Source organism: Phyllostomus discolor, chromosome 1 (genome assembly GCF_004126475.2).
Source record: "Phyllostomus discolor isolate MPI-MPIP mPhyDis1 chromosome 1, mPhyDis1.pri.v3, whole genome shotgun sequence".
NCBI classification, from domain to species: domain Eukaryota; kingdom Metazoa; phylum Chordata; class Mammalia; order Chiroptera; family Phyllostomidae; genus Phyllostomus; species Phyllostomus discolor.
Genome location: NC_040903.2, coordinates 201970092 through 201983285, shown reverse-complemented (window position 1 = coordinate 201983285; position 13194 = coordinate 201970092). Strand labels below are relative to the sequence as shown.

Below are 13194 nucleotides of genomic sequence, written 5' to 3'. Positions count from 1 at the left end.
AACCACTCTTGAGCAAGTGGTTATGAAACCATTCTTGAGCAAGTCTTATTTGTGGATGTATTTTTTCATTTTTCCTGTGTGTACAAATATATGAATAAATTGCTGCTCATAAAGGTAGGTGAGTGTTTAAATTTATTAGCGGCTGCCGAACCATTTTTTCAAAGTGAGTTTATCATTGTACACTCTTACAAACAGTATATAGAGTTCCATTGTTCTACGTCCTGTGGCACTTGGTATTTTATTATGCTCTATAATTTTAGCCTTTCTAGTGGGGGTGTAGCATCTCATTGGAGTTTAATTTACACCACCCTGGTGCCTAATGAAGTTGGATCATTTTCATGTGCAGCATGGCCATGGACATAGATGTTTTTATGAATGGCTTGTTTTTTTATTGGGCTCCTTTTTAGTATTGATTTGTGGGAATTTTTTATATATTCTGGACACAAGTCTTTTATTAATGGTGTGCCTTTTAACTTTTTAAATGATGTCTTGATAAATGAATCCATGAAGTGCAATTTATTATATTTTTTTCTTTCATGGTTGTACTTTTTGTGTCCTAAGAAATTATTGCTACCCCAAGGTCATGCCACTACAAGGTCATCAGGTATTTTTCTGTGTTTTCTTCTAGAAGTTTAGTAGTTTTGGCATTCATATACAATAGATCCTTCTGATACAATCTGTTATACAATATTATCCTTCTCAGGTTAATTTTCACATATATGTAGAGAGAAAGAGGTTAAGGTCTTTTTATTTAATGGATGCCCAATTGCTCCAGCACATTTTATTGAGAAGAACTTTCCTCTCCCATTGAATTGCATGACACCTTTGTCAAAACTGAATGACTATATATAAATGGGTCTACTTATAGACTCTCCATTTTGTCCCATTAACCCATTTGTCTTTCCTATTATGCTGTAATTGAATACTGAGTCTACATAGTAAATCTTGATATTTAGTAGTGTAAGCCTTACAACATTTTTCTTCTTCAAGATTGTCTTGACTATTGACAAGCTTTGATAGAAATTGATAACTTACCAATTTCTACAAAAAAATCTGGGTATTTTGATTAGAATTACAAATCAATGTCATAAAATTTTTCATATTAACATTTTAAGTTTTCAAATTCATGAATATGAAATCTCTTCATTATTTAGGTCTTCTGTAATTTTTCTCAGCAATGTTATATAGTTTTCAGTGCAGAAGTTGTACATGTTTCATTAAGTTCTGTGCATTTGATACTGTTATACTATTATAAATCATAATGTTTAACCTTTCATTTTCATTATTTCTTGCTAGTATTTTAGTATTTAGGTTTTCAAAGAATGATTCTGCATCCCAAGACATTGCACATTCACTCATTAATACTGTAATTTTGTTAATATTTTTGGATTTGCTGAGCACACAATCATGCCTCATGTGAATAAAGAGAATTTTACTCCTTTCTTTTGCTTTTTATATTCTGTCCTTACTTTGGTGTCGTGCCTAAGGACTCCAGCATAATAATTGAATAGAGTGGTAAGGTTGGGGAAAGGTGTTCAATATTTCAGTATTGTGAGTTTAGCTGTATTTTTTATATACACCCTTTATAGATTGAGGGTGTTCTCTTCTATCCCCAGTGATACTGAACCCAGGTTTGGCTGTCTGCTGCTCAAAAGCCAATAATCAAGACACAGGGGCTGGCAGTAGGAAAATAGGTTTATTCAAGAGCTGGCGGCTTGGTTGGGTAGAGCATTGCCCTGATTACACCAAGGTTGCAGGTTCCATCCCCAGTCAGGGCCCATACGAGAATCAACCAATGAATGCATAAGTAGCTGGAACAACAAATTGATGTTTCTCTCTCTCTAAAAATCAATAATTAAAAAAAAAAAAAGCCAGCAGCTTGAGAAGAGGGTTGACTCACGTCCCAAGACCATGCTAACACCTCAGTCCGGGCAGAGGTTTACGTGCAGACCAGCACATTCTGCTGTGATAAGGACCTCAGAACCGGTCAAGCGATGGTCCGGTGTGCGTCTTCCGGGATTTCATCATCCTGGTGTTACAGCTGAAGGTCAGCACATCTCCCAGAGCCGGAACGCCTGAAGGTTGGGACATGCATCTTTTGAGTTAGTTCCTAGAAGTCCCTTTAAAACAATTTTTTTTTTAGAGAAAGCGGAAGAGCAGGAGAGAAACATCGATGTGAGAGAGAAATGTTGATCAGCTGCCTTCCACATGTGCCCTTACCGCAGGGACCGAACCTGCAACCCGTGCCTGTGTCCTGACTGGGAATGGATCTGGTTACCTTTAGGTTTGCCGGATAGCACCCAACCCACTGACCCACACAGGGCGTGGCAGTTCCTAGAATTCTTAAGTAAACATGCTGTTCACCTACAAGTTACATATTAGTCAGCATTTACAGAAACAATGTCAAAAGAATGGTGGGGCAGGTCACACCGGTATGCTGAGAGGTTTTATCACTAACGGGTGTTAAATTTTACCAGGTATCTTTTCTTCATTTCCTGAGATGTTCTCAGAGTATATTCTTGTACAACTCATCATTCTGTGGATCTTTGGATGACATCCATAATATTCCAGGGAGGTGCAGAGGCGTTGCATGAGAGGGAGAGGTCCGGGTGTGTATTTTAAAGTGACCACCAGACCCTAGTAGTATGCACAGTTGAGTACATGGTACCCATCTGATTCTTGCAGTGAACGTACGAATACTTTCAGCTGTGGTTCTCTTCAGTTTCTCCATCATCAACTTTCGTAACAGCACAGATGTCTCTCTTCTGATGGTAAACATGTGACTTTGGGGGCTTTTTATTATTTCTTTCACTTGTCTGTATTTTCTACATTTTCTTCAGTGAATGGGTTACTTGTGTTAAAAATAAGTTTTTAAACTTTGATATGATTAATTACATTATAGAATAGTAGACTTTAGGCCCATTCTTATCAGTTCTTTTTGAAATTATATTCAAATCACCTTTTTTTTTAAAGATTTTATTTATTTATTTTTTAGAGATGGAAGGGAGGGAGAAAGAGAGAGAGAAACATCAAAGTGCGGTTGCTGGGGGCCGTGGCCTGCAACCCAGGCATGTACCCTGACTGGGAATCGAACCTGCAATGCTTTGGTTCGCAGCCTGCGCTCAATCCACTGAGCTACACGAGCCAGGGCTCAAATCACCTTTTATTCTATTTGGGTGTTTCCTAAATCTCTTAAAGCAACACACTCGAAAACTGTTGAATGGTATCTGACTGAACTCTTCTGTGTTGATGCTCCTATCATTTAATTGCAGTAGATGCTCATTTTTTCCTCTCTCCCAATTTTGGGTTCCTAGATGAAGCCCCCGGAACAATTCAGTTCAAAAGGCTTTTATGTATAGTTTCAATTCCCTAGGAACTTACTGTCCACAGTGCGAAAATAAACACAGAGAGATCATTCTTATGTGAGCTGAGCTGCAAGTATGGACCCAAGGCTTCAACCCTGCTTGGGAGTTTAATGACTTCCAACAGATTGAGTCGGAGTCCACGGAGACTTTGCTTACAGGTCATTCTTTCTGACCTGAACTTTTAAGTTCTGGCATTTTTGTCCATCTGAACTAGTTGAAGCTTTGGAGGCCTGGAGCTGGCGAAGCTTTCTGCAGACGAGACTGAGGATGGCAGCTCTAGGATGTGGAATAGGGACCACCTGCTGCTGTGCTTTGCTTTCCTGGAACAGGAAGTCATTATCAGGAGAGCCACTAATCCTTGAGGGTTCATTAACACTTCAGGAAAGGGAAGTGTCACTTGCCTGCCGGCAGTTAGCTAGGCTTTATCACTGGAGCTACGAGCCCCCCAGGGAGCCATTCAAAGTCACTGTCTTGTCACCCTGGCCCCTGTGGTTCCGTCAATTGGAGCATATTCCGGACACAAAAAGGATGTGGCTTCGATTCCCTGTCAGGGCACATATGCAGTTTGTAGGTTCAATCCCTGGTCTGGGAGCCTGCAGTGTTTCTCTTTCTCTCTCTCTCTCTCTCTCTCTCTCTCTCTCTCTCTCTCTCTCTCTCTCTCTCTCTCTCTCAAAGCAATTACAAAAATGTCCTTGGATGAAGATTAAAACAAGCAAACAAACAAATAAAAATCACTGTCATGTTGAAAGAACCACTGTTTCTTTTTCTTTCTAATCACAGGTCTGATAGAAGGATGTTTTCTGCTTTGTCTCAATACTTTATGTGCCTCCTAGTAAATATCACTTATTTTCATTGCCTGTGGTGACTATTAAAATGAAAACTTTAATGCTAAGCAAAAAAAAAAACAACAAAAAAACCCTTCAAAATGAAGAAATAAGTGCCCTCTTTCTCTTCATCAGTAATAATTAAAATAAATTAAACTGGATAACAAGCCATATTTCACAAATAGCATTCACATGTCTCATTTGGCCTTCACAAACACATTGTGGTGGAAAGACCAAATTATTATTATTTTCCTTGTTAAAAGTGAGGAGACAGAGGCTTAGAAATCGAGTAACTTGCTCGAGATCAGACAGCCCTAAAAAGTCACTGTGCTGCAGACCCACTGCCTCATGCACCAGAGCAGTCCAGCGGGGTTGTGCAGTGTGACCTCCTGGGCTCCCATTCTGTTTCTGCCACTTACTGCTCTGTGGCTTTGGTCAGGTCACCCAGCCTTTACGTGATAAAAGAGGGGTAATGGTAGGACTTATCCTTGGGGGTGTCTCCAGGATCGAATGAGGCCATTCCAGGGCAGCTCTAGGCAGAGCACCTGGCCCAAGCTGCATGATGGTGAGCTTCAGCCCTGCCACGCCGTTGTCCTGGAGGTAGAGGCGGTGGTGGGTCATTATCCCGCCTTCCAGCTACCTCTCCTGCCCCCAAATACGGAGTCCGCTCCCAAAGTCACCAGAGCACTCCAGACACACTTCAAAAGTCACCAAGGGCTCTGTTGGCTTAGAGAGCCCAATCCCAAGTTAAATACTACTTCAAAGGAAAACTAGCACCATAAAGATAGCTTTTCCCAGCTGAATTTTGGCCCGATTATGAGGACAATGCTTGTCTCCTTACACACCCCTTACCCATCTTAACCTTAATCAGAAACCTTAACGTTTTAGTTACATTCTTCCTTTTGAAATGTGTTGGGGACTATTTATTCTTCATTGGCTAACAACCTTTATCAAATTAATGCTAACTAGAGTATTTGCCACAGTCCGCTCTTGAAGATAGGATAGAAATTCCTGTGCTGTACAGTGCATGCTTTTGAAAAGTCTTTGAGGAGCCAAACCCCTGTGTTTAATGTTGTACAGCCTGCCTGTAATGTAACTGAGGTTCTTGCCTAGAGGCGGACGGACGATTCTGCCTTTATGTCCTTTGCTTGACTTCCTCACATAAGCAAAGAGGAGGCAACAAGTAACCACGCATCCCAATGGGCTCTGTGTCTAACTGCAGAGGAGACTCAGTCTGACCCCTAGGAAATGCCCCCAGTGTAGCACACAGAGGTTGCTGTTTTTAAAGACTGGAAGACCCATTACCTTATCTGTGTCTAATAAAATCCCTGACTTTAAGTGTCAACAGGAGTGAAATTCATTTAATGGAACAAATCATCAGCGTGGACAATCCTTTATTCAGTATCACACTTTCCTGTCACTTTTCATACATCCCGTACATCTCCACTGAGGCAGCCAGACATTGCTAATTCGTGCTGAAGTTAGTAAGTTTTCATGCTCTGACCCCCACAGTCTATTAGCATATATTAGCGTCTATTAGCACACCTACTGCTCCAGCTAACAGTTCAGCCAGACGCGGCCAGCCTCTGCTGGCACTGTCTTCTGCACTGCCTGTTCCAAATGTCGCCCCGTGAAAATTCTCACCTAAGAATATTAAGGGAAAAAAAGTAGGCTGTGAGACTGTATTTGCAGAATAACCCCTACTTTGTAGATAAGTGTGCCCATGAATGTGTATGTGCAGAGTGAGGCCGTTGAAGGACACGCGCTGTGATGGTGACATCAGTCATCTCAGGTGGCAGCAGGTTCAGGTACTTTTAATTGTCTGCAGGCATTTCTGTACCTTCCAGATTTTTTAAAATACTTTTTTGCTTAAAAATATCAAAAAGCTTAATCTTCTTTATATTATAGAAACTACCTGTTACTTACCTTAGGACTTGGTGACTGGAACTCCGATAAAACCGACGTGCTTTGCAAAGAACTCAGGTGTGAGTGCGTTGGACTCAGTGGGCCTCGGGTCCCGGGTTGTCCTCCGCTGGGGCAGTGGACGCTCACCCGTGATCCCAGGGACAGTGGCGGGGACACAGGTTGATTCAGTGGCAGCTCTCCATCCGGAATGCACAAAGCTTTGCGAGTGTCACACCCTTCCACTTTTCCCTCTTCTCCGGTTACTTGATTTCATTTCCTTTGTCAAAAACAGTCTCCGGGAGACGTGTGAAAAGCCCGTGATCTCTTTGATCTGATATGTGAAGTGTGTGTAATGCAACACACAAGCTTTGATTGCGCCTATCTGTAAATAATTCTTTATTCCAAGATGGCTTTCTGCATTTTTATGGTCTTCTATGTCTAAAATGCAGTAGCTGACCACCTGGGACCTACTTGAACAGCATGAGGAATTGTTAGGACTTATCTGAGACCCAAAACTACCTCAGTCTCTTAAAAGGAATTGTACACCTTACCAAACAGCAGTCGAGCACTTTTGAATGTTTAGGAGCATGTTCACGTGTGTTATTTCATATTTACTTCCAAGCTAGAACAGGGGTTTTGATTATCCCACGTTACAGTGAGAAATTGCTCAAAGCCACAGCAAATTCATGGCAGAGCCAGGACTAGAAATAAAACCTTCTGTTCCATGGCTTCGATGAGTTGGTTTCTTCACTTTGTGGGCATCTCCGACCATATAGCTTGAGCAATATCAGAGCCACCTACTCTCCAGGACAATGCTAGGACAGATGAACAGACTTGGACCCTCTGGTTCTTCTTCTTTTTAACTGTTCAGTTACAGTTGTCCCCATTTCCTCCCATTACTCTCCCCTGCCCTCCCCACCCCTACCTCCCACATTATTCCGCCCCCTCTTTGTCTTTGTCCATGGGTTCTTTCTACATGTTCCTTGATGACCCTTCCCCTTCTTTCTCCCATTATCCCCCTCACCCCTCCCTTCTGGTTACTGTCAGTTTGTTCTTTATTTCCATGTCTCTAGTTCTATTTTGCTCGCTTGTTTGTTTTGTTGATTAGGTTCCATTATAGGCGGGTCCTTCTTTTTATTAGTGTATTGGTGGTGACTAAGTCCCAATTTATTTTATCCAAGTTAGAAGCTGCCTTGATAAGGTTAGATGACTAACTCTTTTCTCTCACCCATACACATTCCCATGTAGGGAGGTGACATCACCTGACCTGATTCCCAAAGGCTTCCTGTACAAGTTGTTGTTGATACTTGTTCAGCTGAATTCTTTTCCTCCCTTAACAATGTTCCTAAAAAGTTGTGTTAGCATAACTCTCACCAATCTTAAAGGTCATGGGGAAAATTAACCAGATTTTAGCTTAATGAACAAGCATTAAGAAAATACCATAATTAATGCACATTAAAAATAGGGATTGATTTGCCCTGACCTGTGTGGCTCGGTTGGTTGGGTGTTGGTCATTCTGTTAAGCTAAAGGCCACCAGTTTGAATCCCCATCAGGTCACATGCCCCGTTGTGGGTTCTGTCCCAGTTGGGGAGCCTATGAGAGGCAACCAGTTGATGTTCCTCTCCCACATCGATGCTTCTTTCCCTCTCTTTCTCCCTCCCTTCCCCTTGCTCTAAAAAATAAATAAATAAAATCTTTTTTAAAAAGCAGTAGGACTTGCATTTTAATCTCACCTTGGGCAGTTTACTTACACTCACTGAGCCTCAATCTCCTCAGCAAAATGAAGGGGTCAAGTTTTGTTTTGTTTTGTTTTTAAGATTTTATTTATTTATTTTTAGAGAGGAAAGGGAGGGAGATAGATAGAGAGAGAAACATCAGTGTGTGGTTGCTGGGGGTTGTACCCTGGCTGGGAATTGAACCTGTGACACTTTGGTTTGCAGCCCGTGCTCAATCCACTGAGCTACGCCAGCCAGGGCGAAGGGGTCAAGTTTTATTTCTAAAATCTCTTTAGGCCCCCAAGTTTTGTGGTCTGTGTTTCTCTTTTCACTTTACAAATCACTCCATAAATATTTAAGTGCCTACTGTGCACCTGAGGCTGGTTATACAGTTTTAAGTATATGCTGTTATATAACAGCGACTACTATATCATGCTGAGAAAACTGCAATAATCTAAGAATATTTCTTCTTGCCCTGGCTGGTGTAGCTCAGTGGATTGAACGCAGGCTGTGAACCAAAAGGTCCCCAGTTGGATTCCCAGTCAAGGCACATGCCTAGGTTGCAGGCCAGGTCCCTAGTGGGGGCCACGTGAGAGGCAACCACACATGATGTTTCTATTCCTCTCTCCTTCCCTTCCCCTCTCTCTAAAAATAAATAAATAAATAAATAAATTTTTTTAAAAAGAATATTTCTTCTTGCCACTGCTAATGAGTTCCAATGATCAGCTCTCAATAAGTTTTTTGCATTTGCCATTGCATTAATAAATTATATTAACCAATTAGTGGAAAAAGATGGCAGAGTGTCTGTTATATTTAAAATACAGAAATGGTTCTTGTGTTCCCCATAGTCTTTACTTTTTCTTTAGTTTGGTGGCTGTGATTGCCATTGTAATCATTTCATTTACTCTTCTGGGAACGGGAAATAGATTGTGGTCTAACATTAAAAGAACCCACCATTTCTCTTTGGTTCGCTTCTGTAGAGACACTAACTGGGAAGCTCTTAGGTACTGGAAATTCTCTGTGTTGTAAAAGGAGAAGCTAATCTATCCCCGTGGCTTTTGTTTGGCAGAAGTCCAACTCATAACAAAAAGTAATTTGCAGATAGCAAGTGCTAGAGATTGTAATTAAAATAGTGCTACATTTTCGGTTTTGGTTTTATTTTAATGAGTCAATAAAATGGAATTGTGGGTGATAGCTAATTTCATTTTGAAGATAATGTTTTTTCCAGCTTCTTACTGGAGAAATGTGCTCGCCTCTCCACCCACACCTCCTCCCCCAATATTTCCAATACTAGCCACACCAGGTTAAGGGTCCTAGGGAAGGTCCAACTGCTGCTTTATCTATATGGACTGCAGCTAAGCTGTCTGTGTTCTTTCTCTCAAGTTAGTAGGACTAATAAAGATATGCTTTGACTTTATTATTTGTAAGCAATGAATTTTTAAAAAGAAAATATGAATTTAAAAATTTTTAAATCATGTCTTACCCCACACAAGACATTTGTTTTCACATCAAAACATTGTGAAATATTATATTCCAAAGCTTTTAAATACCTATATACTTTATATCATGCAACTGTGTCATTCTAGCAGTAGTAGTAGCAGTAGCAGTAACAGCAGCTAATGACTGCTAAACACTTATTATTTGCCAGGCACATTTCTACTGACATCTGTTTTGAATTTTTCCAACAGCCCCGTCAGGTAGGATTTACCATTTCTCTTATTTCACAGGTGGGAAAACTGTGACACAGATAAATTAAGTAACTTGCCATAAGTCATGCAGCTAATAAGTTGCAGATACAGACCGGAATCCCAGGCAGTCTGATGTCCGTCAGCCTGGAGGCCCGTGTTATCACTCACGCAGGCACGTGTATCCTGATCACCTTCCGTGGGAATAAACACACAGCAGAGCCTTGTCTTCAGGGCTGCGTGGAATGCCGTCTTACGGATGTGACGATTGTTGTAACTAATTTCCTGTTATTGGGCACTTAGTTTGTTTCCAATTTTTCTGATAAAACACTGCTATGATAAGCATACTCTGTGCATTGTTGCACATCTGTCTTGTTCTTTCCTTAAAATAAACTCCTATAAGTAGAAGTCTTAGGTCACATTTTTTGTTTTGAGACTTGCATACAAATTTCCAAATTCGTTTCCAGGAAGATTTCTTTGAACACTTCCATCAGAATGTAAATTTCCCTGTGTCACTAATAATGAATTCTTTTCTAAGTCTTCGTCTCTGTGACCCCGGGAGAATTATATTTATTGTTTTATAAGGTTAAACTTTTTTTCCAAACAGTTCTTAGATATTTATATTCATAGATGGGAGAACTTCATTAGTGAATTGTCTGTGATTCTTTTGTTTTGAAGGGTGTATCCATGTTTTGTTAAGGATACACTATAACTATATATTAAGGACCTTAAGTTCTTATCATGTATGATGCAAATATTTTCCCCCAGAAAACTTTCATACGGGTATGTTATTTTTATATGTGAAAGTCCCGAAGAAGAATCTTTAATAAAAAGAAGCTCAGAAAATGTATACCCTATCCTTATAAATACAATTGAAAATGTCTTTTGGTCAATAATAAATGAGGCAAAATTAAGAGCTTGCAAATGGGAAGCCAGTGTTAATAAGGGTGATTGTTTAAAGTAGTATTGGGCAGTTCTTGGGTTCACCTCAGTAAATGCTTTATTTTCATATGAACTGTGGATCACTTTTGCTTTTTGTCTATAAAGTGTCTTTACTAAGATATTTTTTCTCTCTATAGATTTTGTAGAAAAGCAAATTCTCAGCTCATTTTCAGAAATTTGACCTACAGTGCACTATGTCTCAGGATGGATTTTTGAAACAGGTTGTAATCATGGGCAATGAAACTGCCAAAAGAGAGGAGATTTAGCAACACAGTCTTGATACTTTTTATTGATTGTCCAAGAGAATACAGAATCTCTAGAAATTAATTTTTTAAATTTCCTTCCAAAGATAAAGACACTTCATTTAAATTGCCTTATGAGTCTAATGCTTCAAAACCATCTAGGACTTTGTGTGATTTTAAATAACTTAGTTTAAAAAGAAATTTATTGTAAGAAAATTATTTTCAGTAGGGACAAAGGCCCTTTTTTCCCTTTCCCTTTTGGCTGGGGAGAGGAAGATGAGAAATGCTATTTTGGGGACAAGATTCCCAACAGAAGGGAATCCTTTGGCAGTTTTGGCAGGAAACCAGCCTCCAGAGGAGAAGGACTTCAGCTTGTTTTAAAGTAGGGAGTGGTGAGGAGCTCCAAGCGGAAAGGGTGTCCGTGAGACTAGGGGCGGGTCAACACCAGCCTGGGTGGGTAGAACCGCTACTTGACAGAAACTGCCTAGAGCTGATTCATTAGAAATGGATGTGTTTCATTGGGAGGTTCTCTCCTTCCCCAGTTCTCGAGGGAGGATCAGTGACAGCTCCAAGGAAGTGATTGTATTTTACTCAGGGCCACATTGTTCCCTTTAGCCTTCATTACAATGAAACTAGTAGTAGTAGTAGTAGTAAATAAAATATAAATTCTAAAACCCTTTCCCCCTGGCTGGCATAGCTCAGTGGATTGAGCATGGACTGGGAACCAAAGTGTCCCAGGTTCGATTCCCAGTCAGGATACATACCTGGGTTGCAGGCCATAACCCCCAGTAACCGCACATTGATGTTTCTCTCTCTCTCTCTCCCTCCCTTCCCTCTCTAAAAATAAATAAATAAAACCCTTTCCCCTTTATTTTCCAGAAAATAAGTCACATAAGCATCTACAAAGTGAGTAGTGATTAATTTGAGGGATGGTGTCATCTTTAGTTTTAAAATGTTTTGGAATTTTTTTGTGGTGCTGTACGTATAGAAAATAGTTTTTGCTCTTTATATTTCTGAGGTGAGTGTGGGTATGTATGTATATGCATGCTCATGTATTTAGCCTACATTTTCAAACTGATGTTTTCAGTAGAGGGAATTGAGATTTGTTTGAATAAATATGCTTGGAAAGATGGATGACAAGCCAGCCTTCTCATCCATGGGTAATTACATTTGCAATTACGGTCAGCATGCTGATTTGTTATCGTTGGATATGACACCCATGAAGGTTTAGTGAGGCGGTTAGAAAACTCAACTATTTGACTCAAGCATTTCAGTATCTATTTCTCTTTGATTCCCGATTCCTGGCAGTGGAAACGGTGGGGGGAAGAGTGGCAGAAATCCCCACATACATTCCTCTAGAGACAGAGAATAGAACTGCTCCAAAGCAAAGTTTCTGTTCTCACTCATTCAATCAACAAACTTTAACTGAGTAGCGACTATGCCAGACCCAGATTTGTTTTCTGTGTCATCCCTTTATCCAAATCCACTCCTTGCGAAAGGCCCCCTTTCCCCGCCCTTCCCACAGCAGACACACAGGGCCCTTACGCTGTTGAAAAGGTTTGGATCCTTCCTGTATAGAAACTCAAGCCCTATCTCTCCTTCCTTGAATGCCCAGCTAGGGTGGAGTTTTAGTTATAAACCCCTTTTTTCTTTCTTTCCTAAAATAAACCCTAAGATAGAAGTGTATTTTAGAGAAAAAAGAAGAGATTATATCATGAGTGTTTGCTCATGTTACTGCGTACTTGTGAACATTTCAATGACTGGGCATTATTCCATTGTGTGCCTCAGTTTCTGAACATTCACCCAGAATGTGGCTCACAATTTGGATTTGTTTCCTTCAGTCACTGTGTACGAACATTTGTAAGACCCTTTGGACAAGTGGCCAAACCACTTTCCGAGAGTTTGTAGCATCTTACAGCCTCATGACAGGTCTCTTTACTGTTCATATCACAGCACCCTTACCTTCACTGGATACTAAAACTTTAAATCATCACTGTTTTTTTTTTCTATTTTCATTTTTCTTATTACTAGTGACACTGGACATTTTTTACATGCTTATTAGACATTTTTTGTTCCTGTTTCCTGAGTTGTCTGTATATGTCCTTTGTTTAGATTTCTGTTGCAGTTTGTATTTTTCTTATTCCCTTGTGTCAAGTTTTTTCATATTAAGGATATTAACATTTTGTCTTTCATATTTACTGATCACATTCAGGCAAAAATGCCTCTGATTATATCATTTGCCATCATATTATCACTTAGACCAGATAACTTGTTTTATTCAGTGAGATCAGCTTTGTATCATTTTATGTGGGAGTTGGTGTTCAATGTGTAGTAATTAAGAATACATATTTTAGAGCAGAGTAAAGAAAGTATCTATTCTAGAAACATATAAGAGGGAGAATGTGTAAGAGTTAAATTGCAAGGGACCTTGGTCCTACCGATGCTTCTGTAGCAGCAAACTCATGTGTACTCCTGCTATGTTGGATATATGGCCACACTGTGTGCTTTATACAAA

General features: G+C 40.1%; 1 protein-coding gene across 2 annotated transcripts in view; it reads left to right on the top strand.

Annotated features, from left to right (window-relative positions):
* The window catches only part of STON2 (stonin 2), a 124802-nt gene that overhangs the window by 94835 nt on the left and 16773 nt on the right, over positions 1 to 13194 (top strand). The gene's annotated exons all lie outside the window — the stretch shown is intronic.